Raw genomic sequence first — 23,074 nt, forward strand, 5'->3', positions numbered from 1 at the left:
TGTACCCAACCCAATGCGCCACACCCCCACCCAACTCCACCCTGTACCCAGTCCAATGCACCACACCCCCACCCAACTCCACCCTGTACCCAACCCAATGCGCCACACCCCCACCCAACTCCACCCTGTACCCAACCCAATGCACCACACCCCCACCCAATTCCACCCAACCCAAATCTCCTCACCTCTCGCGAGAAGTTTGCGGCTCCTGGTTCGAGCTCTCGCGATGTTTGGCGACGGCCAAAACTGGAGAGGCAGCTCCAGAGAGAGATTGAAGGTGAGGTTGAGGAAGTGGGAGTGAGAGGGAAACAGGGTTCCGGCAAGGAGAGGGGGACAGGATCCAGCACCGGGCGAGAGAGATAAGGGGATAGAGATTGAGGGAGCGGGAGGAGGAGACCGGGGGGCCAGAGCGGGGGCGGAGAGAGAGAGAGAGTGACCGGTGGACGGAGTCCGGCCATGAGGTAGGGACAACATTTCAGTTCATGTTGGAATCTTTCTTCTGAATCCCCCGGGTGTCGGCGTCCGGCTGCCCCCGCGCGGGGAGCGGGAACCGAGTGACCGTTAACGGCCGCAGCGCGCGAGCCGCTGACCCCTGACCCCGGGGTCCAGGTACCAGAGGATCCCAATGTGGGCAATCTTTCATTCTCCTGGCAGAGTTTTTAATCTGCCTCCACGTTACACATCTTCAGCGGCAACTTATGATATACAGAAATGATAAATGTGCATTTTCTGGCTTTATGTCAATGTTGTCAGAACTGCTGGAAATTCAGCCACCTCCTTCCTTCCAGCCTAAACTCATTCATTTGTGCAACAATATCGATCTTGGCCAAGATCTTCAGAGGCCCGAATACACTAATGCAGATCTTAGCAAGTTGGACTTGCCCTCTACAAGTGACACCCTCAGCTGGGCCACTTTTGATTTATGGTCGTGATTTATTATTGGCATGCAGCATTTTGGGTCTGTTCTTGTTTGGGAGGGAGGTGTCAACCCAGTTGGTTGAAATGCTAGTTTTCGCCTAACTTATTTCATAATTACAGATGTTTTTAAGGGGGGGCATTTGTGCATTTGATGCCTTCAACTTTGTGCTTTCAAAGTTGGATGGAGGCAACCAGCGAATTGACGTTTTAGGTAAACCTCCCTGACCTGACCACAATGCTCAGATTTGTGAGCTTTGTTCTTCTGTTTACATCTTCCCCTCTCCCTCCCCCGTTCAGAATTTTGAAGGGGACGGTTCCCTCTGAGAACCATGTTCCGCTCCTTAACCACTTCCTCTTCCCATGGCATCTTTCTGTGCATGTATAGGAGATCCAACACCTGTGCTTTTACCTCCTCTACCATCCAGAATCCAAACACCGTTCGGGTGAAACACCAATTTACTTATGCTTATTTCAATTTAGTATATTACTTTAGCTGCTCATGATGTAGTTTCCCCTACATGGGGAGACCAAACACAGGTTGGGTGATCGCTTTACGGAATTCCTGTATTCAGTGTGACACTGAGCTTCTGTTCACCTATTGTTTTAGTTCTTCGCCCCACTCCCAGTCTCACCTCCCTGTCCCCAGTCTTCTACATTGTTCTGATGAAGCTCAGTGTCAGTTGGAGGTACAGAAACTCATTTCTCGCTTAGGCGCTTTACAGCTTTTCAGACCCAACATTGAGTTCAACAATTTTAGATGATAACCTTTGCCTTCATTTTTTTCAGACAGCAGTTGTTGGTAGTGATTCTGCTATATCCATTTATATCTTGTCAGGGCCCATCTTTTGTTTCTTCACTTGACCTATTACTGCCTTTTTTTGTATTGGCCCATCATCTGTTTTGTTATTTAATCTCTCCTGCAATCGAACCTATCACACACCTTCCATTTTGTTCTCGCCTCTCCCCACCTCCATAATGACTTAAAACCCCTCCAGTTCTGACGAAATGTTCCGTCTGCATCTTTTGTCTTTTCAGAATGGCACCTGTAGAATTTTGTTTTTGTTATTTGTAAATCTGTCAATTCCTTTTAAAAACAACCTATTAACATTATCTATTAAGTTTTGTTTCATGTTTTAATCTACCAGTGACTACTCCACAGTATGGGTTAACGGTCATCAGAGGCTCCAGAAACTGATGTAAGGTTTGGGCGTACTGGGCATGGAATCTAAAATTGCTGACATTCTCCACATTCATATTGTTGAATGAAATGGAAATGTGATGGTGTTGAAGACCAGTTGATCTCCTGTTGTACTACACTCAGGGAGTGAAGATCAAATGTAGCCTTAAGGTGAAATTGAGTTAGAGGCAGGGAATAATTGGACCAGGGTTGTATATATGTAATTCAGCTCACTCTGCAGTTGCATGTTTTGTCCTTATTTTTATAAAGCTTTGAGTTTATATTTAGAGTTGAATATCAAATCTTTGGGCAATTTAGGAAGCAGAGAAGTGGATTGAAGCATTGTTTCTTGAAAAGCAGGCCGAGGAGCTCAGGGCTTACAAAACTGAAACATTACAGTGCCACCAAGTTAGCACAAAAATGTGATGATGGGAATTGTACAGAAAATAAGACTCTTTGAGAGTAACGTGGATTATATACCCTGTTGGGGGTCAGGCCTCTTAGAGTTGAACTTCTATGTACTGATCCTTAGTACCACAGTGTTCTCATTTATTTCAGTGCTGAAGTCCAAGTTCTGAACTCAGCTGGTAGCCAGTGCTCCCACATTTTGGGATGTTGTGGAGTTCTGAAAATGATCACAGGTGCCTTCTGATTGTCCACTCATTCCTTAATGCATTGATATGTTCCTTAGTGCATTGATGTGTTGAGGAATAAAAATAATACATCAAGTAGACTTGCAAATATTTGTTGAAATAACTTGCTATGTCAGTGTCTTAATTTTTTGGCACTATTTTCTTATGACAGATGTCGCACACTTTGGATTGTTAATTGTATATAGTTGACAGCATGTTTAAAGGATTTTCAGTGGCTGTGATGCTTAAATAAATCAAATGTTTGTTAGCTAGTTAAACTCATTGTGACAGTAATGCTCTTTTTCTTAGATATTGCTGCTTTATGATTTCTGAAGATCTTTATATTCTTTTTGAGTTTTATTTTAAAAGCATTGTTATGTGGTTAATATTTGATATTCTGCAAGCTAAACTAAGATTCCAACAAAAAAGTAACTGGTTGTTTCTAAATTTCTGAAAAGCAGAGGTCGTACAAACAGTATTGAAATTTAGCACCAGTTTACTTGTTTCCTCTTGTGCTGTTGGTTAACCAGGAATTGAGAGAACTTGCTAATGCTTGCAGTGCCATGGGTTCTGTAAACCTCTTCTGGCCAATCGTAATGCCTGACCCAGGGTAGAATATTGCTGCTGGTCATACTTGTCAATGCTAAAAATTGGTGCTGACAAAGTAAGTGTTGAATTTTTTGCTCTAAGTTTATAATTTGCCCCCTGAAATTGCAAGCCAGGTGCCATTGGTATAACTGCAACTAATATTAGCTGTAGGTAGGTCGGGTTGGTACTGTAACCAAATCGTATTTTTATTCCTTGTCACTTTATCTAACTAGTTTTAGGAATAGTGTTCCTTATCGCAAAAATATATTACATCCTGAGGCTATCAGTAGGTGATTATCTAGTTTTTCATTAGAACATGAAAGCAGGACAGGGAGGAAAGAATAAACATGACAAAGTAAACTGAAGGTTATATTCAATTGTACATATCAAAGGGCTTATCCTAGTATAAAGATTCAAAAAATAAATGCTTCTTTTTGGCCCTTTTCTAATAAATCAGATTAGTTCATCATAATTTTAAATAATGAAATATAAAAAACAAATTGCAAGCAATTACTACTGGTATTTATTTAATACCTTATCATGTTGAACTATTTCAAACTGTTCATCATGAATTTTGAAGTGCAGACTTTATGTAGACTGGTAGAATTAATACAAGTGATGGGTGGAGGTGGCAGGAAATACAGCTGCTCATTTAACAAAAATAGGAGGTGTTGCAATAGATGCTTTTATTCAATTTATGGCTGAATCAGCAAATGTGAACTTGAACAGTAATGTTTCTTTGCCAATCTGTAGCTTATATTTGTAGAGCATTATTAACTCCAAGGGTTAATTGCAGTTAGTTGCTGTTCTGTGGAATCTTTTGAAGTTAACAATTAAATTCAGCACTGAACTGAACATGGTTTCAGTGTAAATGGTAGCTTTTTATTGAAATTGCATTTAAGGTAAAATACAGAAACTGACAGGTTTATTTACAATATGTATACTTGTATATAAACTGACCCATCTATAGATTGATCCCCTTGCAAACAAAAATACATAAGGATGATGGTTATAAATATCCTATCCACCACACTTGTCCATTCGTGTTGAATGCTGTCCACAAATTTGTTTCCATTACATTCCTTCTCATTTTAACCAGTAGGTTCTGAATAGTTGGATTTGGGTGATCTTTGTGATGGAGAGAATATGGGATTGGGAGCTTAGCGAGGTGTTGAATAGGACAGCAAGGTTATGAATCAGTGGTAAACGTTGAGTTTGTGATGAGCGGCAAAGGTGATAACTTCACTTATTGCAATTGTTAACTGGAGGAAATTGCTGCTCATTCCTCTACTCCTGCAGGAGAGAGACATTGGAGGGATCTAGGGAGGGAGTGCTTCCAAATTTCTGCTCATCTTTTCTGTAACTCCGTGTTTGAATCTCTCCAGTTAGGTTCCCGCTGCAGCACTGAAACATCACTGATTAAAGTCAGTTTTGACATTTCTTCTTCTCTGGTCAACCATACCATCCTCCTCCAATACCTCACCTCTGTGGCCAGCTTGAAGGGACTGCTCTTGCAAGGTTCTACTGTTATCTACCCAGTTATAGCTGGGTTCTCCACAAATGGTTTCCGAACCCACCCTCCTCATGTTAATTCTGGAATTTCCCATGAACTACCCTAGGCTTTCACCTCTTCCACATCCCCAAGTAATATCATCTGCAGATTGTCTTGTCAGCTGTGAATAGGTCATACCTGAGTTCGAGGAAAGAATATTGTGGTCGATGCCAGTTTGACGATATGGCCAATGATGCGAACTAATGCCTGATAACCCAGTTAGGATAGTTGGGACAATGAATCAATGGAATTCAATGTGAATAATGTTTGCACCATTCCTTATTGATCCTTTTTAACTGTAAGCCCCAGCCTGCGTCCTCTGCATATCCTTAATCCCTTACCAATTGTTGTCCGGTATGTTTCTGCCCTTGTTATGAGAAGCATTTCTCTGCATAAGATGTTCTATATAAATCTATATTTTATGCAGTGCTTATGTTGGAATCACTTCTTGAACCATTTCTGATTATTGTGCTGCAGTGGTGTTGCAGAGAAGATGAACAGAGAATTGGAAGCACCATCTCTGTCAACCCCTCCGCTGCCCCTCAGCTGCAAGAGTAGATGAATGAGCTGCAATTTTCTCAAGTCAAAAATTGCAAAGAACAAAGCCATCATTCTTGGCCCTCATCACAAACAATGTGCCTTTGGATGCAGCTCCAATTGCTATTGAAAAGTGTGTTAGTACTGTCTAACAGTTGCAACACATGGTTGTTTGTGTGCAATACATGGCTAAAGGTTGTTTGAAGGTTTTTATGGTGAGAACAGTAATGTTGAATAAGAAGATTTTTGGGGTTACACCATGTAAAATTTGCTCTGAAAAGAGCAGTTGTTACCTTTTAAAAGAGTTCCTTAGAAGAATTGGTAAGCCCAAAATGTCAAGACCTGTCAGTTCTTCCAAGGAACCCTTTTAAGGTAACAATTGCTCTTTTCAGAGCAAATTTTACATGGCGTTACCATAAAATCATCATACTCAATACATGGCTTTTTTCCTGGGCTGCATATTTTCCATCATGCCCAGAGTAGATCACCATAGGCTACCTTGTGCCTTATTAGCCTCTAGGACAGGAATGAGTATCAATCGCCAAAAATATGTGTCTGGCGAGCTGCTTTCTATGTTTGCAGCCAAAATGTGAAACCTTGGTGTTGCACGCTGCTTTTGATAGCACAGCACCACCTTGTTTAAATCACAATTACGTTGCTGATTTACTGCTAACAGTATCTCTGCAATCAGCATCAAAATATGCTACTAATGGACTCCAAACAAAGTGCCCAAAATGTTGAATAAAAGGTGGCACTTGACTGAGTTAATTCAACACTTCTGTTTGTTCCAGTGTTTGTTGAACTTGTCTGGAACAAATTGTTGTATTGGTATGAATACTAAATTAAGGCCTGATTGTTGTGTCAAAAGATTTGCTCAACTCTTGTGTATCTTTAGTTTATTTCTTGCAGTGCACAAGTGTCTCTTGGCTGAACACACCATAATGAACCATTTAGTTAAATTCATCAGAACAATTCAAAGATAATTAAATTATTTGTATGCTAGAAAATATTCCCAGAAACACTTGAAAGCACATCATGGTGTGAAGTAACTGTTATGTAATAGAATGATACTTTGGGTGACTGGTTAGTATTTAGCAATTCCTCTGTGCAGAAGAAATTGTGAAATATTGCACAAAAAAGTTCCCGTGAAAGGGTCTTGCAACTCAACATTTGGTGCTCCACAATTGGACAAGGTGGTTTTTAAAATTCTGCAGGGTGAAAGCAACATATTTCATATAAATTAAATATCCAATCTATGTGCAATTATTTTAAATTGGAGTGGATCTTTTAGTACAATAGATTTTATCTTAGTTTACAATTCAACAAGGCTATCAAGCAATATCTTGTTCAGTTTTGTTATCTTAATACTTTATTTGTTGAATGAGACCTAGAATCTTTAGTTGACTTAGTGCCCAATGTGTACAGCCATTGACGATTGAACAAAATATTTACCTACAACAGTTGAATGCAAGTCAGAGGATGCCATTAGCAAACCATACGCTACTTTGATCAGCCCACATCCTCCGTGCTGTGTCCAGTTTTGGCACTAAGAAACAATGGACATATTCAAGTGTAGGATTTAGTGCATAGTATAGCCTGAAGGTTGATCTCTAATGTTAGGGAATATCAATAACAGGCTTTCGGAGTGCATATCTCTGCTATGATGTATTAACTAAATGTTATTACAATTATGCAGCTCTTCCTTGAGGTTTGATGTTCTGTAACTACAAAGCTGCAAGAAGGAATCTTTTTATTAAGAGCTTCCATCTCATTGAGGAGGCTTCAGGCCAATCCACATCCAACAACCTGCTGTGAAAACCCTGCTCACATTTTGAGACAAAATATGACACTGAGCCAAAGAAGGACAGGAAGAGGAAAGTTTTCGGGAGCGTTTTAAGGAGGAAAATGATGCATAAAGGTTTAGGGAGTGAATTCCAGAGCTTACCATGTAGACGGTTGAAGGCATGGCTTGTGGGGTGGTAGGAATGGTGGATACAGAAGAGGCCAAAGTTAGAGGAACGCAATTCTCAGTGGATTGTAGAGCTCTGGGAGGTTACAGAGATGAGGAGGGGCAAGACCATGGATGGATTTGCTCATGATTTTTTGAAATACATTTATGGGATGCGGGTGTCGATGGCTAAGCCAGCATTTATTGCTCATCCCTAATTGCCTTTGAGAAGGCAGTGGTGAGCTGCCTTCTTGAACTTCTCTGCAGTCCATGTGGTGTAGGTACACCTGCAGTGCTGTTAGGGAGGGAGTTCTAGGATTTTGACCCAGTGACAGTGAAAGAATATTTTCAAGTCAGGATGGTGAGGGACTTGGAGGGGAACTTGCAGGTGATGGTGTTCCCATGTGTCTGCTGCTCTTGTCCTTCTAGATGGTAGTGGTCATGGGTTTGGAAGCTGCTGCCTAAGGGTCTTTGGTGAGTTTCTACAATGCATCTTGTAGATGGTACACATGATGAATGTTTTAAAATTGAAGCGTCATAAAGGAACAGGAGTATGCTGTTCAGCCCTTAGGCTTGTTCAACCATTGAATAAGATCATGTCTGATCTGTACCCCAGTTCCGTTTGCCTACCGTTGCTCCCTGTACCTTGACAGGAATCTGTTGTGAAAGATTAGGTTTCTCAGCTTGAAAACGAGGTGTCTGAGAGGTGACCTTATATTTGTTTAGAAGATAGAAAATGGACTAGAAAAGGTTAATTTGGGATACTAAAAATAAAATTCGTAGAGTGGGGCCAGGGACATGAGTTCAAGCTAGAAGATAATTGTAAGATTGATATCGGGAGGTTCATCTTGCAAAAATATTTATATGAACAATAGTACTTGGGTGGATTTTGTTGAATAGTTCTAACATGAGTAAAAATGTCTATGTGTAGGTCACGCATACCCATTGCATACCGTACACAACATGTAAATGATTAGATTCCTTGTTTCCATCTTTCATTTCCATGTTTACCCTTGTGCTGCTTCTTTCAAGTGAGCAGAGTTCAGATAACTTGCAGCATTGAGGTGACTGATTTTAGAATTTTTAAGTTGCTTTTTGCAGTTGTTAAATTGATAAATAAGTTTGAAAAAGATTTGGGTCCATGATTACCACATAGTGAGTTCCTGATAATGTTTATGCTGTTAGTGGTGGCAGATAGCCCCGCAAAAGGAAAATCAGAAGGCAAGTTAATCAATCTTCAAAAACGTCCGTTCTTTGCCTGCCAGTTTTCTGTCTCTTCTTTGCTGAAGTGTGAGACTCCTTGCAGAGGGTTTTACCTTTGGTACCGAAACCAAGTAATGATGGCTCAAATAAAGGACCTGTTGGTGGTATGTGACAGACTATTTGACTACAAAGGCATCATATTTGAGTCAGATCCTGTTCTTGCCTGATATGCATCTATTATCCCAGTGATGGCGTTTTTCTTTCTGAGGTGCTGACTTAAATTGTAGCCATATTGACTGAGCGCAGTTTTTACATCAGGGATTAAGCCCTGCCCCTTCTGCTTTGTATGGTTCCGATAGTCACTGGCTAAATTTCCTGATGCATTTTGGGAACCATTTTACTTCATACAGCTTTTAAATTGTACATGAGCTACGATGGGATATGCCTTCTCAGTGAGAATTGTTGAAATTGTAAGTAAATTCTTTTACAGATGTGTGGAATTGATTGTACAAAAATGAAAAATGTTCAGTGACAAACAAAAATAAATTATCTTGGAATTATTCATTTCTGTCAGCATTTGATAAGAATGAAGATTTCTGTGTTTTGGATGTTGGTCCTTTGACAGCTGCTGACAGCCATTTTCCGGTAAATTCTGTTTTTTTGATTTGCAGTATTTTTGTTATTATTAGATTCAGTGGATATAGCTCGGTTTTTGTGGCCAATTTTTCTTCATCTTTTCACTGAGGTTCTTGCTTACAGTTGCTCAAGTCATTATTTATTGTTGACAGTGAATGGTGGTAGACATCACATATCTTGCACAGTGAAAAAGGGTTGGGAGCCTTTTTGCTGGCAATCCTACTGCTAGAATAAGTTAGATAGACAGATCAAGAATAGAACCTCCCTGGGGAGATGGTGGCATAGTGGTAATGTCACTGGGCTAGAAATCTAGGGGCCCAGGCTAATGCGGTGGGGCAAAGTATTTAAATCCCACCACGGCAGGTGGTGGAATTTAAATTCAATTAATAAATCTGGAATATAAAGCTAGTCTCAATAATGGTGACATTGACAGCTATCACCGGTTGTTGGAAAAACCTATCTGGTTCACTAATGTTCTTTAGGGAATAAAATATGCCATTCTTACCTGGCCTACATGTGACATCAGACCCACAGGCAATGTGGTTGACTCTTAACTGCCCGCTGAAATAAACCAGCAAGCCACCCAATTCACAGGCAATTAGGGATGGGCAACAAATGCTGGTGATGTCAGCTACGCCCATATCCCATGAAGGAATAAAGAAACCTGGGACCCCTCTGGTCTGTATGGGTCAGCTGAGAAAGTAGAGGGGAAAAAATTACTTCCCCCTCCCGTTTTTGAACTGCAGTTTGACTATTTGGTAAACGACAGCTGAGCTTTGCTATATCAGCATTTGAGTCAACATTTCTGCAAGTATTATGCTGACCTCTTGATTTGCTAAAGATTGCTTCTGTTCCAAAATGACATTGTTAAAAGGCAACCCTGAACAATTTTTCAATCAAAATAAGTGAAGCTGCAACCAGTAGAGAACTGGTGGTCTTTCATTACACTTAAAATATTTTTGATTTGTTGATTTAAACAAGATTAGAAAGAATTTAGCACATTAAACTTGGCTGGGAGATGCAGCATTTTACTCAACGACTGGCTATATGAAAATATTTTTTCAGCAACTAAAGCCAGTATTAGCACATGGCATGTGGCAAGCTCAATTTCTAGCATCAGCTATTTGTGTTTGTTAAATACACTTATCAATTTTTCTTTTCCAGTATAAACTATTATGTTCCAATTATCTTGTGCAAATTTGAGTGAAATCCAAAATCTGGTTTCTTTTAATATTTATAAATAATTCATTGCAATTTTTTTGAGCGTCAGGAAAACTGAACGAGTGGGCACCTGTCAAAATGAGCCATTTAACTGCAAAAGTATGTTTTATTGCACGTAGCTTTCAGGATATAATTTTTAAAAAAAATCTCTTTTAGTTTTGCATGAAGGACAATTCAGAAAATGAGGTCAGGCTTCACATGTTTGTTTATTGTGCATATCTAAGTAAAATTGTTTTGTAAATAGCTAGCTGCAATTGAACTGAAATGAATGCCCTTGCGCAGCTCCAAATTGAGAGCCAAATATAATTTGTGTATTGGGTTCTTGGTGGATAACTATCTCAAATCTGAACATGTGTTTGTTTTTGGCCAGCGTTTTTTTCAATGAACGAAGTTATGCATACTTTGAATAGGAGTTGTTAAATCATAACAAGGAGGCAAAACTCAAGAACCTAGAGGTCTAGAAAGTTTTGAGATGCAATGGCATGAAGCTGCAGTCTCCTTTCTCCTTTCAATATGCCCATCCATACTCTCCTATCATTGACAGTCATCTGCCACCTTGCTGTTACTTTCAACAATATTTACAGTATACAGTATATATGTCGTGAGCAGCGGTTAAAAGAATAGAGTATCTGCCTTTTGTGAACTGTGAAATTGGTTTGAGTGATGCATGTGAAAGAAGTGAAAGCAGTCCTGCTGTTGTGCTGGCACAACTTGTGTTATGACCAGCAGTGGTTTCTGTGGATTCCAAGCAAGGATTTTAAAGTGGCATGACTGCAAAAGTTAATTTTTAAAATACACTTTTAAACATACCCAGGTATTTGCAGCCACTTAAAAGAAATTGTGAGCCATATATCAAAGACATTAGGTTAACCATGCTTTTGGACAACACAGGCTACAAATTTTGTTTGTGCCTGCCCCACCTGTATACAAAGGAATGTATGTGGAGCCCCTGAATACAAAGTTATTTGAGCAACTGATGTCATCTCCAATTTTCTGAGCTACCTTGTGTTTGGCGATGACCGGAATGGTGCACGAAAAACTGCTCTGGAAGCCTTCTCATATTAGTGTCTCTTCAGGTGTTTGAGCGATTGTGACATGTGCATTGGGTACGCTGAAGTGGTGTAATCTAGATGGATCAGGCTGGAATTTATTCATAAGGAGTGGGTGAATTATACCAGATTACAGAGGACCCAGGGATAAGCAATTTTCATTTGTTGCACCAACTTTCATTGGGCTTTGGACTTGGTACTTCATTGCTAGCCTCCATTTCTCACGCTGTCTTCCAAATTATAACTTTCCTAGAACTTTGCCACGTGTATCATACCCCATTCATCTGTCACCATGGCCTTGCTGACATTGGCTCTCACTCCCTCTCTGCCTTATTAAATTCAAAATCCTCATTCCTATCTTTGAATCACCCCATAGTCTTCTCCCATTTCTGCACTCTATCCTACCTCCGGATCCCCTGACTTTAGCTTATTGTGCATTCTACCACTATTAATGGATGAGCTTTTAATTCCCTGGGTCCGACTATGGAATTTTTTCCCTAACCACCCGCTCCCTCAAAAAATTTCTCTCAATCTATCTCCAATCAAACATTTGATCAATTATCCTGATATTTCATTTTCTGACTTTGTGTCTGTTTTCCTTGTGCCTTTCATTAGATGAAGAAGGGGAATTGTTGGAAGAAAGTTGACTGATTGACAATGTCCAAGGCTGCAGAAAGGTTGAGGAGAGAAAGGAAGGAGGGAGCACCACAGTTGCATTAACAGGATTTTGTTGGTGAATTGGGTTAGGGACTTTTGGTGTTGTTGGAGTGTTGAAACTTAATTTGAGGGATTCAAACAGGGAGTTGGATGAGTGATGGGCTCAGATCTGGAAATCAATGCTACATCCATAGACTTCCAAGAGAAAAGGGAGTTTGGAGATGGATAGAGGGGAGATGGGAGGTGGACAGAATCTGAGGAAAAGGAACAATTTACAATGCTAGCTAGTATGGGGACCAAGAAAGGAACTTGGTGGTCAGGAGCTTAGTGGGACTGGCATTGAGGGAATAGGAGAGTCCTCATGAGTTGAGCTTGTAGTGGATATGGGGTAAACGTTGGGAGGAGGTGAAAGAAACTAGATAAAGATAATGGTTCACGGCTAGTATGCGTGCACTAAAGAAGGTTTGCCTTGGTGGGGAAAGGATGAGCGGCAGAACCAGCTGAAAGGATGGTCTAGACCTGGTGATGAAGAAATTCATGTTCATCTGGTGTTGGAGTGAGTGTAGGGAGCTGAGGGTGAGGCAATAGTAGGCGATAGGTAGTCGAGAAAAATGAGTCACAGGTTATCTTTGCTTTCCAGGACGATCCTAGGGCAGTTGGTAGATTTGGCTGAGGAGAGCAAGGCCTAGTAGAACTTTACATGATTGAGACAGATCTGGCAATAGATGATGAAGCTGGTACACAGGTATGCTGCAGCTACTGTCATTGGACTTGAAAATGGCCAACCCAAAGAATTAACCTGAATGGTTGTCATGTTGCTGGAGGGTGAAGGCATCCAAGGTAAGGTAGTGATTGACTGAATCTATACCTCAAAGATAGCATGGTGACCGAAGGGCCAAAGTCTGGACAGTTGAAAAGTGGTAAGCTGTTTTTATTCATCCATGCGATGTGGGCTTCACTGGCTGGGCCAGCATTTATTGCCCATCCCTAGTTGCCCTTGAGAAGGTGGTAGTGAGCTGCTTTCTTGAACCGCTGCAGTCCATGTGATGTAGGTACACCCACAGTGCTGTTAGGAAGGGAGTTCCAGGATTTGACCCAGTGACAGTGAAGGAACGGCAATATAGTTCCAAGTCAGGATGGTGAGTGACTTGGAGGGGAACATTCAGGTGGTGGTGTTCCTGTCTGTCTGCTGCCCTTCTACTCAAAGGTTTTTTTTTAGAGCTGATGCAGAAGGAAATTGGTTGAAATAGGGTAAGGGATTTAGGAAGAAAAATGTGAGAAAATGGTTGAAGTTGGCTTTGGGTGATTGAGGCTGGAGATGACGGTGATGCTGAGGCAGTGACTGTGATTATGGAAAACACTGAAGGTGTTTTTACGCTTGCATTTGTGCTGGATCCAGTTCCAGAATGGTGAGATATGTTCTGTTCTTTCCCTTGCTTTTGGACTTGGTCTGTCTAAGCATGCTACACCCCACTTTTCTGCAGAAGCCCATGGAGAACAAATGCAGAATTCTGGACCTGCATTTTAGTTGAGCCCAAGTTACTTGACCTTAAAATGGAGGCCAGCCAAAGAAAGGAGAGAATTGTCTAAAGTTGACTGTGTCCTCTGGTGCCAAATCACCTGAAGTAATGTGATTGTAAGGGGTTTGGAGAACTGTTGATAATTGAAGACCATTTTACATGGGAGTTGTTTTTAAAAAGCAAATGTCTAGAAGAGTAGAAATGAAAGCTGGCACAAGAGAAACCCCTTCTCCAGAATAAATGGAGCATAAAACAAAATTAATTTAGCATGGAAACTGATGCACAGTATGAGGAAATAATTAAGTGCAATAGGCATACTGAGAGGTGCAGCTGGCTTGGATAAATGGTGTTTAAGTAAGCAGCTTCCCAGTACAAGTAGTCTGTCTTCAGTGGACATTTTGTGATGCACATTTAGAGGTGGTTAGAAAGCTGTTGCTTCTGTTGGTTGTATCAACTTGTATTGCTTTGAATTGTGCAGATAGATGTTGGTTCTAGTATTAGTAAGTGAACATTCTTGGTGTTAACTATAAAGTTTTGCTAAAAGAATGGGCTAGATTTAATTGTAAATGCAACTCATATAATGGCAGGGGAAATTGAGTACATAAAGTACTCTGATGAGAAGAAACACTTTTGTTAATTGTGCATTGTATATTGTACTGGCGTGGTAATGTTCTGTGGTGGTACTTCCTGTGTGGTGTGTGAAACGGACGCACTGGTTTTGTGGTCTTTGCTTCGCTTTTTTTGTCTTTGTGGAATGATGTATTTCAACTACCTACTAGATAGGTTTCCTTCCTTTCTTATGTATTTAGGCCAGAGATCTAAATCATTGATTATGTCACAGTTTTGAGTTTTTATTGAATAGGCTTTTCTCTCAATTGTTTAACTGTGGTTTACTTAAGCTCTCTTTCTTTCCTATAATCCAGAGGCTGTATTTTTTCTTTTCATCCTGTGTATAATCTGGCCTATGTGATCTGTACTTGATTAATAATTACACCACTTTCAGTAATCTGGTTATTGGATTTAAACAGTTGTGTACTATACTACATATCTGATTTCAGACTGATGATGAAGTACAGGTCAGACTTTATAACCCAAAGAGGCTAATAAATTTATTTATAACAATGGAAATATAAAGTTTAGAAGTTCAGCAAATACAATATTTTTAAAAATAAAAGCAGAAAATGCTGGAAATGCTCTGGTCAGGCAGCATCTGTGGATAGAAAAACATAGTTTATGTTTTAGATCGATGACCCCCTGATGAAAAAATACTGCATCTGTAGTGTTTCACTTTTTTGTGTTACAACACCTCTTAACGCGTAAAAGCAGGTAGGTCAGCTACCTTTTTTAAGATCAGAAGATTGATTTTGGAAGAAATATGAAAACCTCTGTTGTCAGTCCAAATTGTGGATAAATTCTTTATAAAGTTACAATTTGAAATATTTACTGGGTTTTTAGAGATGCCTGTGATAATTAAGGCAAGCTGGCAGAGATTAATTAAATACAAGGAAGGTTTGGCAAGTAAGTTTTTTTTGAGGAACTGGGTATATAGCTAAACACATGAAATAGCTGCAGAAGTAGGCCATTCGGCCCCTCAAGCCTGTTCCGCATTCAATAAGATCATGATTGAGCTAATTTTAACCTCAGCTCCACATTCCTGCCTACTCCCCAATAACCTTCACCCCCTTGCTTATCAAGAATCTGTCTACCTCTGCCGTAAAATTATTTAGTGACCCCTGCTTCCACAGGAAGGAAGTCATATGTGGATTTTTAGCTTATGTGAAGAGACGAGAGAAGGTGGAGTTGTCCTCCTTGGAGCTGAGAAGAATAAGGGGAGATTCAATGGAGGTATTCAAAAATCAAGGGTTTTGATACAGTAATAACTAAACAATGGGCTGCCTTTTAAGAAGATTGTTCAAGTACAGTTAAGGTATATTCCCTTTCCAAATCCAGAGCTCCCTGGATGACAAAACAGATACAGATCAGAAAAAGGGTGCTAATCACATGTCAGATGGATAATATAATTAAGAACCAGGCCAAATATAGAAGGTTTAGAGGGAAATTGAGAAAGCAAGTAAGAAAAGATGAGAGTATGAGAAAAGATTGGCAGCTAACATAAAAGGGAATCGGGGACATAGCTGAGGTATTAAATGGATACTTTGCATCTGTCTTTACCAAGAAGAGGATGCTGCCCAGGTCATGGCAAAAGAGGAGTTAGATCAGAAACTTGAAGGATTTAAAATTGATGAGGAGGAGAAATTGGATAGGCTGTCTGTACTTAAAATTGATAAGGCCCCAAGACTGGATGAGATGCTTCCATGGATACTGAAGGAAGTGAGAGTGGAAATTGCAGAGGCACTGGCCATAATTTTCAAATCTTCCTTGGGCTCGGTGATGGTGCCAGGAGACTGGAAAATTGCAAATGTTGCACCCTTATTCAAAAAAGGATGTAAAAATAAGCCCAGCAACTACAGGCCAGTTTAACCTCAGTGGTGGGGAAGCTTTCAGAAGTGATAGTTTGGGACAAAATTAATAGTCACTTGGGGTAATGTGGGTTAATTAAGAAACCCCAGCATTGATTTGTTAAGGGCAAATTGTGTTTAACTAAATTGTTTGAGCTTTTTTGAGGTTGATGAGGGCAGTGACGTTGAGGTTGATGAGGGCAGTGACGTTGAGGTTGATGAGGGCAGTGACGTTGAGGTTGATGAGGGCAGTGACGTTGAGGTTGATGAGGGCAATGATCTTGACGTGGCATATATGGACTTCCAAAAGGCATTAGGTGAACTTTCGCACAATGGACTTGTGAGGAAAGTTATAGGTCCTGGAATAAAAGGGACAGTAGCAACATGGATACAAAATTGGCTGAGTGACAGGAAGCAAAGATTAGTGATGAATGGTTGTTTTTTGGACTGGAGGAAGGTTTATGGTAGAGTTCCCAGGGATTTCTGTTAGGATCCCTGTTTTTCCTGATATATATTAATGACCTAGACCTTGGTGTATAGGGCACAGTTTAAAATGGATGATACAAAACTTGGAAACAATTGTGAACCATGAGGAGGATAGTGTAGAACTTCAAAAGAGCATAGGTTGGTGGAATGGTGGACAAGTGGCAGATGAAATTAAGGCAGAGACGTTTGAAATGATTCATTTTGGTAGAAGTAGCACAGAGAGACAAAATAAAATAAAGTGAGCAGATCTAAAGGAGGTGCAGGAGCAGAGGGCCCTGGGTGTATATGCGCATAAATCATTGAAGGTGGCTTAACAAGTTGAGAAAGTGGTTAATAAAGCATACAACATCCTGAGTTTTATCAGTAGGGTTAGGGTTAGTGTCCATAGTCTGCAAAAACAAGGAAGTTATTTTAAGCCTGTATTTAAAAACCCATCTGTTTAAAAAACCCTTTCTGGTTCACTAATGTGCTTTAGGGAAGGAAATCTGCTGTCCTTTCTTGGTCTGGCCTACATGTGACTCCGGACCCACAGCAATGTGGTTGACTGTTAAATGCCTTCTGAGCAAGGGCAATTAGAGATAGGCAATAAATGCTGGCCTAGCCAACGATGTCCACATTCCACGAACAAATAACAAAAAAACTGGCTCGGCCTCAACTGGAGTATTGTGTCCAATTCTTTAGGAAGGATGCGAAGGCATTAGAAAGTCTGCAAAAAAGATTCACGTGAATGGTTCCAGGGATGAGGAACTTCAGTTGCATAGAAAGATTGGTGAAGTTGGCACTGTTTTTGAAGAGAAGGTTGAGAGGAGATTTGATAGAGGTATTCAAAATCACGAGGGACTGGACAGAGTAGATGGGGAGAAACTGTTCCCATTGGTAGATTTAAGGTAATTAGCAAAAGAAACAATGGCGACATGAGGAAAAATTTATTTACTCAGCAAGTGGTTCGGATCTGGAATAGACTGCCTGAGTGTGTGGTGGAGGCAGGGTCAATTAAGGTTTTCAAAAGGGGAATTGGATCATTATCTGAAGAGGAAAAATTTGCATGTCTAAAAGGCACAGACGTTATTGGTGGAATGTCCTCCTCCTGTGCTGTATCATTCTATGAAATGGGTTTTATCTTCTCAAACCTTTGATACTGGCTTATCGTATTCCAATGTCATATATTAATAGATCTTGCATCAAGCTCAAATACACTTAAAATTCTGAAGGGTTATGGAGTGTTCTCCATGATGATATATATTATAATTCTTCAGTCCTTCAGAAGTACAGTGACAATGTTCTCTGGAATCTTATTAAAGACCTTAGGCTACTTGTGTATTTCTACATTGACTTCTGCTTGGAAGACTTAATAAAACTTAATGATTTTGAAGGTTGTTCTGCATCGTTGCCTCTCTAGCAGTAACAAAAATAGATCTGGGCTTCTGTATGTGTTAAATCACAATAACAAATGAAGTTAAAAATCTATACTACTAAATGATTCACAATGTTAGTAGAGCCAGTAATACAGTATAACAAACCAGGAACTCTGAGAGATCAACAGCAATAACTGAATGAAAGACTAAAGAACACAGCATAAAGTTACATGGTTCAAAGTAAATGCTCGCTTATTTGTTGTTCCTTTGTACATTTAAATTACTGACTCGTTTGCAAGAAATTACATCAATATAAATATCCTTTCCTCAGAGGCCAGTTTATGTGGATTGGAGTGTAGAGGAACTAGAGAGAGAGAGCTACTTGGAAATATTTAGGTTTTTCCTGAATTTAAAGATGTTTAAAATCTGATACTCTTGTACTAATTCCTATCACTTTTTTAACAGACTTCAAATTGACGTGGAATTTCTCGCTATCTTTGCGCTTTGCCATTCTTTAGTTAGTAAGAATTCCGGAAAGGTTAAAGCAATAGAAATGGAAAGCTGCCAATTGTGATGAACGTGTTTTATTGAGATTTCATTCTGAATTTGACAAATGAGTGATATTAAAATATCAAGATGCCATCTATAGTTTTGAATTTATTTGTCCTTGGGATGCGTTGTTGGCTACGCCAGCATTTATTGCCCATCCTTTAAGAGTCAACCACATTGGTGTGAGTCTGGAGTCACATGTAGACCAGACCAGGTAAGGACAGCAGAATTCCTTCCCTAAAGGACATTAGTGAACAAGATGGGTTTTTACAACAATCGGCAATGGTTTCATGGTCATCACTAGACTTTTAATTCCAGATTTTTATTCAATTCAAATTCTACCACTTGCCATGGTTGAATTTGAACCCAGGCCCCCAGAACATTGCCCTGGTCTCTGGATTACCAATTCAGTGACAATATCACGACGCCACCACCTCCCCTGGTAGAAGCTTAGATCTATCTATGATGAGACACTGTGGTTGATCTCGTTGAGAAGGTATTTAATTTTGTGAATTGGTTATCGATTGATTTTGTAGCTGGGAATGCCATAGCAAGGTACACCCTATGCTATAGACACGAGCTCAATTTAGGACTATTTCATTCTTTTGATGTTTGTAGATTGTACTGCAGCTCAAGAGATGTTACCTCCCTGCAACTCAGAATGCCAGCTTTCTTGGATTGATATAGTTGTTCCTTCTTCCAGCTGATTGGGCATTTACAAAGCTTAACTTTGTGTGGAAATGTGTATAGATTTCGATGAGGGTAGATTGTTTTCTGTTTCTACTCTGCACTCCAGGATGTCAGAATAATTGAATCCTTGAATAAGGTTTTGAAATTACAGACAAAATCAGACTCAGGTTCCAGTACGTGGAAGATGCTGATGAAAAAGTAAGGTTGCCTCCATTGCACTTAGTATAGGCAGTCTTAGCATGCCAGAGTCTCATCTACTCATACTGCTCAATTTCTCTGAGTTAGTATACTTTAGTGCATTGCTGCAAATACACAATTTTCCTTCTCCTGGAAAAAGACAATATCACTGGCGTGGCAACTTAATAAAACACATGTCACTGACTTTTCTTCTACCTGTTGTCAACCTGGTAGAGTAGAGGTTATTTCAATTAAATTGTAACCCTATAAGGGAGCTCATCTAACCTCAGACTATTTCTCATTATGATTAGTTCAATGCATTTTTGTACATGCTTCAAGAAATTCTTAAGCATGGAAAAATTCCCTTTCTGTCTATTGCATTCATTGTTTGCTAAAGGTATAATGCAATCAGTTTTGCTCGTTTCATCAATCATATTGCTATGTTCATGAAGATTGCATTTTTGAAACTGTTGTAAATGTATAGCATAAATGTACTTGTTTAAAATTGAATCCCTGAGGTGTCTCCGTTTTTGTCTAAGGCACACAGCTGATCTTACAGCATGGTCATGATAGTATCAATCAAATTCTTAAACATCGAGCTGTCTTCAGCCCATGCATCAAAATATTTTTGAGTAGAAAATGTGAATTAAATCTGCGCAACAAATTACTGGGAATGAGACACCATTGAAATTTTGGAAAATGTTTTTTGGTTGTGGATCTATTATTTGTGCTCTTCTGTTCGACTGTGATTCATTTTTCCTTTAAAAATAAATTGCCCTTTTGCAGTAGCTCATAGATGTGAAGGACTGGGTCCCCAAGGCTGTTGCTGTCACTGCTGGTTTATACTTAGGCCTTCTGGGTTTAGAATATTTTTGCTGATTTTGTTTTTCAGCTTAGACATTTTGGAAATCATTCTGATTAGGTTTTTGAGGAAAGTATCAAAAAAGCAAAATAGGACTGAATGTTTTATTTTTACTCACCTCCCTCACCTGTGCATTCAGTTGAAACAGACTTCAGTTGGGCTGTTAATGACCCTTTGCACTGATGTTTCTCTGTTACTTTAGACAAAACTTATCAACTGCTTTAGAAATCTAACAAAATTTTTGTCAAAATTAAAGTAATGCAGATTATGAAATTAATGTAAGGAATACATTTTTTGGTTTCTTTCTAGTGCTCAAGCTTGATTTCAAAGTTTATTGATTCAGGATGAGGATAAGAGGAGGGGGTTTTGGTGATTGAATTTTACCAATTTTACTCCAAAGCAGATCGGCCTATTTGAGAGATGCTACATAACACAATCCAGTCAACGTAGCTTTTCCTATTTTCGCTTACCCTGGTGAAGTATTAATAAAATTATGTAACTGAATGGCCTTCATCTGCGCCTTTATAACTCTGTGAAGCATGTTGACAGCCCTTGGAGCTGAAACCTTTGGCTGTTTTTATGCTGTGTAAGATGTGTGTTAATGATCCTGGTTCTTGGAGGTGCAGTTCTTATGCAGCTGGTTATAATCCAGCTACATAAAGGTCCTTTTCATATTCACCTTAAACTTGATACTTAAAACATGTCTGTATGCCACTGTGTCTTTACACATTAACAGCAAATTTTTAGATCCAGAAAAACACTGAAACCAGCACTGAAGAAATCTTGCAGTTGCTGACTCTAGATTTAGAAAAACAAAAAATTTGAAAGTGGCATATATCTGCTGGGAGGTGGTACATCTGGTGACCAGGAAGGTCTGCTCATTCTGACTGCTTTTTTTTAGCTAAGTGCCAACAGGTTTACTTTTTCTGGCTTCAGCTGCTGGCTCTGTAGACATGAATAACTATGCTGCTGGGCTGCTTAGACACAGGCTTGCAATCACAGTTAAAATTACAATTGGACTGCAAAGCAGTATTCCAGTATGATTTAAATATGTCTTAGCTTTCTGATTTTCAAATTCAGTTTTCAGAGATTGTCAATCAGGTCTCTCTAGTCACATCATCTGAAGAATCTGTGCCATGATTATTTTAGCGGCAGAAATTATTATAGTAGTTTAGCCTAAGGAAGCAGTTGATAATTAAGAATAATTGATTATTTAGTTACATAACTTGGGTTACCTATTGCATCTCTTTGCACATGTGATTAACATAGCGTTGTGACTTGATCCACAAAGATATGTTTACTCCATGATTTTTTTATTGGAACAGAGACTGGCTTGAAGATTTTACAAGAACTTTCCCAGAACTTTAAAAATAGAAAACAAGAAATGCAGCAGATTTCATCAGTGGACATGTAACCTGAATTTATCAAAAGCATGCAACTAAAATTAATGCTCCATTCAGTAGAGTGAATAAAGGTGTACCACAATCAGTTGTCAGCCTATATTAAGCACTTACATCCTGGAGTGGAGTTTGACCAAATCAGAGTGCTAGCATTGAGTTACAATGGTGCAGTTAAATTAATGGATTACTTAGTATGGTATGTGTAATAAGCATCAGTTAGTAAAACTGTGGATCATCATTAGCAGGTTGCCTTCTGGGAACAATCTAAGTTATATTGTCAGTCATTGGTGTGAGTATCATTGTACATCGATAGCGCAGGGTCCAAGTTTGGAAATATTTAATAGATTTCATCCCATCATATCCAAGTTTTTCACTATCTTGACTCATAGCAGTGAAATTGTGATGAGTTAAACTCGGATGACACGAAATTGTGGTTATGTCGAAGTTTTTTTTTCGCTCATGGGATTTGGGTGTCACTGGCTAGGCCAGCATTTGTTGCCCATACACAATTACCCTTTAGAAGGTGGTGGTGAGCTGCCTTCTTGAGCCGCTGCAGTCCATGTGATATAGGGGCACCCATAGTGTTGTTAGGGAAGAAGTTCCAGGATTTTAACCCAGTGACAGTGAAGGAACGATGATATAGTTCCAAGTCAGGATGGTGTGTGACTTGTTCCTACCAGACGATTAGCAAATCCCAGAGAACATTGCCTGGATGAGTTGAAATTCTGCACTGGTAACTTCGGATTAGCCAAACTTTTCTAAGTTTGTCATATGACCACACCAACCAATTAGAGCTGAGTTAGACAACGAGTGCAAAATCCTGGAACACTGGGCAAGCCATCATTTGACATCGAGATCTCCCTGTGAAAGGACGTGTGATGCCTGCGAGTATGGCTAAAGCTGTGAGATAGTTAAAAGTGCTGTCAATTGGAGAGAAGGTGAAGTTGATCCAGCGAGTGGAAAACCTAGCGGAAAGTGGACATCGCAAAGGAGTGGAAGATTTCACCCCTGAGTTTGTCCACCATTATGAAACACAAGCCGAATATCTTGGAACAGTTTGACAAGCAGGCATTCTCTCCAGCAAGGAAGAGGATGAGAACAGCTGCCAAACCTGACGTCGAAGAAGCTCTGTTAATGTGGTTCAAGGCAGCCTGAGCAGAATACATTCCCATCTCTGGTCCAATCGTGCAGGAAAGGGGAGTCACCATGGCAAAGAAGTTGGGACACATGGTGTTCACTTGCATCGACAGATGGCTGTACTGATTCAAGGCAAGGCATGACATTGCCTTCCATGCAGTAAGCGGTGAGGGTGCGACAGTTACAGCAGCACTACCAACATCTTGGGGGTTACTGTTGACTGAGCTGAACTAGCCATATAAAAACTGTGGCTACAAGAGTAGTCAAAGGCTGGGAATCCTGTGGTGAGTAACTCACCTCCTGACTCCGGAAAGCCTGTCT

General features: G+C 39.9%; 1 protein-coding gene across 2 annotated transcripts in view; it reads left to right on the plus strand.

The window, feature by feature from the left end:
- Positions 1 to 450: 450 nt before the first annotated feature.
- The window catches only part of usp54a (ubiquitin specific peptidase 54a), a 136,648-nt gene continuing 114,024 nt past the window's right edge, over positions 451 to 23,074 (plus strand). Inside the window, exon 1 of one of the 2 annotated variants that reach the window (XM_078530888.1) lies at positions 451 to 461. The gene's annotated coding sequence lies outside the window, so the exon portion shown is untranslated. Of the gene's footprint in view, positions 462 to 2,717; positions 2,737 to 23,074 lie in introns of those variants that run through there. The other variant, XM_078530889.1, reaches the window with a different exon arrangement.

The sequence above is a fragment of the Cetorhinus maximus genome, chromosome 27 (genome assembly GCF_964194155.1).
Source record: "Cetorhinus maximus chromosome 27, sCetMax3.hap1.1, whole genome shotgun sequence".
Classification (NCBI taxonomy): Eukaryota; Metazoa; Chordata; class Chondrichthyes; order Lamniformes; family Cetorhinidae; genus Cetorhinus; species Cetorhinus maximus.